The following is a 6,000-nucleotide window of genomic DNA, read 5'->3' on the forward strand; positions in this document are numbered from 1 at the left end:
TTACGTGTATTATATACACAGTGTGTATTTACTCATTTTCTGTCTCCCCTCCGCTTGCATCATTCACCATCTCTTCACTGGGCTTTGTTTTTCTCCGTTGTGTTTAGCATCACTTACGTGTATTATGCACAGTGTGTATTTACTCATTTTCTGTCTCCCCTCCTCCTTAGAAAGAGCATGTGAAGAGATTTGGCCCAGAATTTTCCATATTTGATGAAAGATATGAAACCTCGGGTTTAGGGGGCCCACATGGGATTATATCATACATGGACACATCTTACAGAAATACCAAAGACAAGAGACAGTCTTAGGAGTAACAAAAGAGAAATGACAAATCACCTGTGGCCACACAACCGCACTAACAGTAACCTCAATGTGAGGGGAGCACAGAAGACAGTGGAATAGCATCTTCCAAGTGCCAAGGAGGATCACTGTCCACCTAGATGTTTATATCCAACTACTATCACTCATGAATAAGAGTGAAATAGATTATCGGGTGAAAACTGAGTGCTTACTGCTTTCAGTCTCATGCCGGAAGCTCAGTATAAGGATGTAGCTCAAGAAAAAGGGATTTAAACTCAATGGAGTGAGATGCAAGAACATGAGGAAAAAAACTGATAAATATTAGGATTTATATGTTTATATAAAACAGCAACAATGATAATAACTAGAGGAATAATTCGGTAGGATATAAAATTAAGGTGGAATTAAATGTTGGACAAAATAGCATGTAAGATGAGAGGGGGTGATCAGAGGTGAAGTGTTCTAAGGTTTTTTTCTATATTAGAGCAGAATAGAAAAATCAATTAACTTAGATCCTATTAGATCAGGACCTATGTTAAATATTTAAGAAGAATAACTAAATAATAGAAATAGAATACATATCTTCCAAATCAGTAGAGGAAAGCATGAGAATACAGGAAACTCAGTCACTTTGAAAGAAGTTAGAAAAGGAGAAAAAAAGAATCATGGAAAAAGTATGATTAAGAGAGCAAAAAATAAGATGAAAAATGTTAAAATACATGCGCGATTATAATAAATCTAAACTGACTAATAGCAGTAGTGGCAGCAAAAATATACCTCATCTGGAAAATTAGGGGAATAGCTAGATTCGACAGTCATCTAATGTATAAATTAGAAGGTCCCTGACAGCTGTAATATCTGTGATTATGTATAATATATAGATGTAGATATTTCTATATATATATATACATTTATATAGTTCATGAATATGTATTATATATTTATACCTATATCTGTATATCTACCTATCTATCTATGTATCTCAAGCAAGCAGTAGATTCCACCATTTCTCAATGTGGCCTAAGGATATGGGTCCACAGAAAGGCAAATTAGCCTTGTATGAACATAGCTCATCCATGGGAAGAGAATGCTCAATGTAAAACTCCAAAGATTGAGGGAATGACCAGGAGCACAGCATATTAGGGCTGCACGTTTTAAGAACCATAAGGATAGAGAAATGCATCAAGACTAAAGCAGTAAGATAGAAACAAGAGCCTATAGAATGGACAGGAGTTTCAACTTCGGAAAAGCCGTGGGTAAGAAAAAGCATAAACGGTGCCTATATCTCTTCAATCTGGAGACGCCTTGGAAATACTTTGAAATCTGTTCCCCCAGGTTTGTTTTTCTTCTCCATCACACCTCACAAGGAACACAGAGAGTGATGTCCTGTCACTTTGATGCCTCTCTCTACTCAAATGGCAGAAACCAACCAGGTGAGTTGTCATAACTTAGATGAGGCTGGGATAAAAATATACCTTGGAGAGCTTGCTTCCTGATGACAGACTGAGAGTAGCTCTTTTTGATTTGAGTGATTTGGAGCTTAAATTCAGTGCCAACCCTTATGAGTGTCTCAGGATGCTGGGTTAGGAAGGCAATTATACCAGGAGTATAAGGTCTTTTGTCTGCCTTCTCTTAGAATCGTTCTTGACTGATAGATGTGTGACCCCGTCCAGCATCCTGATTTAAAATTATAAGTGAAAACAAACAGTTGAATTTTTTTATTCGGTATTTGCTTCTGGATTCACCTTTACAAGCAGTTCATTCATTGCAGAGTCAAATGTCCCGATTAATTTTATTGTCTGAGAATGCAGCTATTCCATGCATCCAATTTAATCATTTTGTTTGGTGAGAATCAAAAACCCTTCCCTGCAGGTTCAAAACATAACAATTTTAAAATTCATAATTCTAAATCCCAAAACTTGGTCTTCAACTGAAGTAAGGTGTCTGAACTAGTTCACAGGGGGTGGGGGTCTCAGCCTGCCATCTCCCAACTTGCTCACAGAGGGGTACCAATGAGCAGAGGATGTGTGACATTGCACCAATGAACAGAAACACATAGCTGCCTCCCATGATGGCTACAAAGGGAACCCTACTGAAGGGAGCATCTCTGGCCCGAGGGAGCCTGTGCTTGTTAGCAAAGTAGAGGGGATGGCTTTTCACTTTTTATGATACCTTTTGGCAGTGATGACCTTGAGCTCATCAGAGTCCATGGCTGGCATTTGTTCTGTTCTGGTTGGGTGATACCCTCACCTGGTTTTATAAATGTTTTGAAATCATCCTTGGTTTGCAGGGCATCAATGCAGTACTATATTTTGCTTGTTTTTGATTTTTAGCAAAGCAGCTATTGCAGTTTTATTTCTAGCCTTGCCTCACTTCAAGACCAAAGAATGAATCCATGGGATTGATTCTAAAATAGGTTTGAGTGACTGAAAATCATTTCTTCCTGCAGTTATGAAATCTTTCAGTTTTTAGTGGGGTCAAATACACTGTTCAGATCTCATTCTCACCTTAGAATAAATGACTTCCCTGGAGACCTTCAGTCTCCCATGAGGGTAATCTTACTCAACATTTTTCCATATATGTACAAGCATGTCTGAACCCAGTTTAGGCTCAAGCAAAGACTTTAAAACACTAATGAAACATTTATGCATGCCTTCTGTACCCTGGGCACTTGACCTTTTATGTAATCTTCACACACCTGTTCTACGGGAAAACATCACACAAAGCTCAGATGCAAATTCAGGTCCAAGGGACCCAGAAGCCCAAGCAGTGTCTTCACGTGTTATAGACAGTCTCTCCTTTCAGAATAAGGATCTCAAGGATTGGGGGTCAGGGGGATATTAAGACCATAACTTTCTTGCTGGCTGAATTAACTTCGTGTTTTGGAGCAGTATGCAGGATAGTAAACTTCTAGTCAGGGAACTCTTCCAGAAGTTTGGGAACCTGTGGATTCTTAGGGCATTGGGACATAGAGGGAACAGGCTGGGGTTCAGAGTGGAGACACCAAGAACTTGCTTCAGGATACAGAGAGTTGAAGCCAATTCTCCCAACGCTTATTTTTTGTTTTCTGTATTCCCTATGCTTTCATCTTGTCCATCTATATTCTTACATAGCTCTTAGAAGTCCCCCTTTTTAAATATAAACCTAATTATGTCATTTTCCTGCTTAAATTTTTAAAAATAACTTTTTATTGGGCTAATATAAAATCAACCATTTTAAAGGGGACAAATCAGTAACATTCAGCATGTTTATAATGTTGTGCACCCATCAGCTTCTTTCAGTTCCAGAACATTTTCATTACCCTAAAAGGAAATCCGATGTGCATTAAACCATCGCCCCAGTCAGCCCCTGATAGCCACTAATCTGCTCTCTGTATCCATAGATGGATCTATTCTGGATAATTCATATAAATTGAATCATACAGTATGCGGCCTTTGTGACTGACTTCTTTCACTTAACATAATGTTTCCAAGGTTTGTCTACATCATAGTGTGTGTCAGCACTTCATTCCTTGCTGTGGCTGAATAATATTCCATTGTATGAATATACCACGTTTTGTTTAGCCATTCATCCCTTGACAGACATTTGGATAGCTTCCACCTTTTGCCTGTTATGCACTTCCTGCTTTTACCCACTCTCTCTTTCCCATTCTAACTTGGAAATACCTCAATAAGCATAATCCTGGAGGAGTTAGGACGCAATGAATGCTGTCAACAGACCTCAAGTTCTTACCAATGTTTTGGTGCTTCTTCTCAGTGTGTTCCCAGGCTGATACTTGCTAACTAGACAAACTAAGGACTAAGGGTTCAGAAATGACTTCTATGCGCACTTTGTTCTCTTCTACATCTGTATCACCCTGCAAGAGTCCTAAGAGGTGAAATGCATATTACCATCCCAGAGATTGTCCTCCAGGCTGTGAGTTAGGCATGAGAATGGTCAGTGAAACCTGGCCTGTTGAGGATATGTTGCACTATCATATATATAAACTTTTGATTCTAGAAATCTTCCAGCATGAGTGAAAATAGAAAGACTACTGTAATAGACCCTCATATATCCATCTGACATCTGCTGTTCTTATTTTATCTATTCCCGCACCATCACTTTTTTATTGCTTATTTGTTTTTTATTTGTTCTTATTTGTTGCTGGGTGTTTTAAAGCTAATTCTAGACATGATATCATTTCACTTGGACATATTTCAGTAGGCATATCTAACTTTCATTTTTTAACATAACCACAAAATTATTATCAAACTCCCCCAAAAGCCAACAGTTCCTCAGTATTAGCAATTTATGTCTAATTTTCACTCATGGCCTCAAATATGCCTTTTTTATAGTTGTTTTGTTCAATTCAGAATCCAAACAAGATTCTGTCAATATTGCTTACGGTTAATATGCTCTTATATCTCTTCTGATGTGTAATTATTTCCCTTCTTTGTTTGGTGCATTTATTATAGAAATTGAGAATTGGGTCTTTTGTCTTGAAGAATTGCTGGATTTGGCTGATTATATCTCTTTGGTGTCATTTAATATGTTCTTCCATTCCCCATAAATCAACAGAGCTAGAGGCTTGATTAGCTTGAGTTGATATGGGGTAAGGTGGGTAGGTTAGGAGTAATGTATTTATCCCATTTTTCTTATTATAAAGATTGATCAATGTGGTTCAGTGCTGTGGTAGGATGAAAAACAGTCCCCCTAAAGATATCTATGTCTTAATCCCTGGAACCTATGAAGGTTATCTGATATGGAACAAAAAAAAAAAAAAAAAAGGAGGGATAGTTGTCTTTGCAGATGTGACTCAGTTAAGAATTTAGAGATAGGGAGATTTTCCTGGATTATCTGGTTAGGATCCAAATGTAATCACATGTATCTTTTACAGAAGGAAGCAGAGTTTTCATTTCACACAGACAGAGGAGGTGGAGGCAGAGACTAGAGTGATGCAGCCACAAACCAGGGGACACCAGCAAGTGCCAGAAAATAGAAGAGGCAAGGAACGAATTCTCCCCCTAAAGCCCCAAGAGAGAGCATAGCCCTGCCAACACCTTGATTTCCAGTCAGTGAAACTGATTTGGGACTTCTGGCTTCCAGAGCAATGAGAGAATAAATTCCTGTTGTTTGAAACCACCGAGTTGGTGGTAATTTGTTACAGCAGTCATAGGAAATTAATGTAAGTGTGATCTGCCTGATCCGTCCATTATAAACTTCCCCCTCAACTTTTCTAATAATAATTTTAGCTGTCATTGATTACTGTTGCCTAGATCTATTATTTCATTAGGGAATGGAAAATAATTTTCTAATTCTGTAATTTTCTTCCTCCATTTAGTACACATGGTTCTTCTATATAGAGAATTATTTTCCTCACCAACTATTTAGTTAGCCTGAGTTTTAGTCCAAGAAAGGGAAGATAGGAGAGATACTTAAGATTTTCCCTTAATTTCTACATTTTCAGAATAATGAGTTGGTGCCCTAGCAACCTCCAAGGTGATCAATGAGGATTTTTGTTTATTTTTAAAGTATCGTTATGGACTCATAGGTTTTCACATATCTGATAAGTTTCAATTTATCATAGTCATCATTATTTATGGTCCTCAGATTGTCCCGTCTTTAAATCATGGAAGCACCTCCAAGTTTTATCTGCTATTTAAAAGCCAAATAAACCTTCCAGATTTGAAGAATAACAACCAGTCGAGAAACACTGAC

Source organism: Pteropus alecto, unplaced genomic scaffold (assembly GCF_000325575.1).
Source record: "Pteropus alecto unplaced genomic scaffold, ASM32557v1 scaffold14, whole genome shotgun sequence".
NCBI lineage: Eukaryota > Metazoa > Chordata > Mammalia > Chiroptera > Pteropodidae > Pteropus > Pteropus alecto.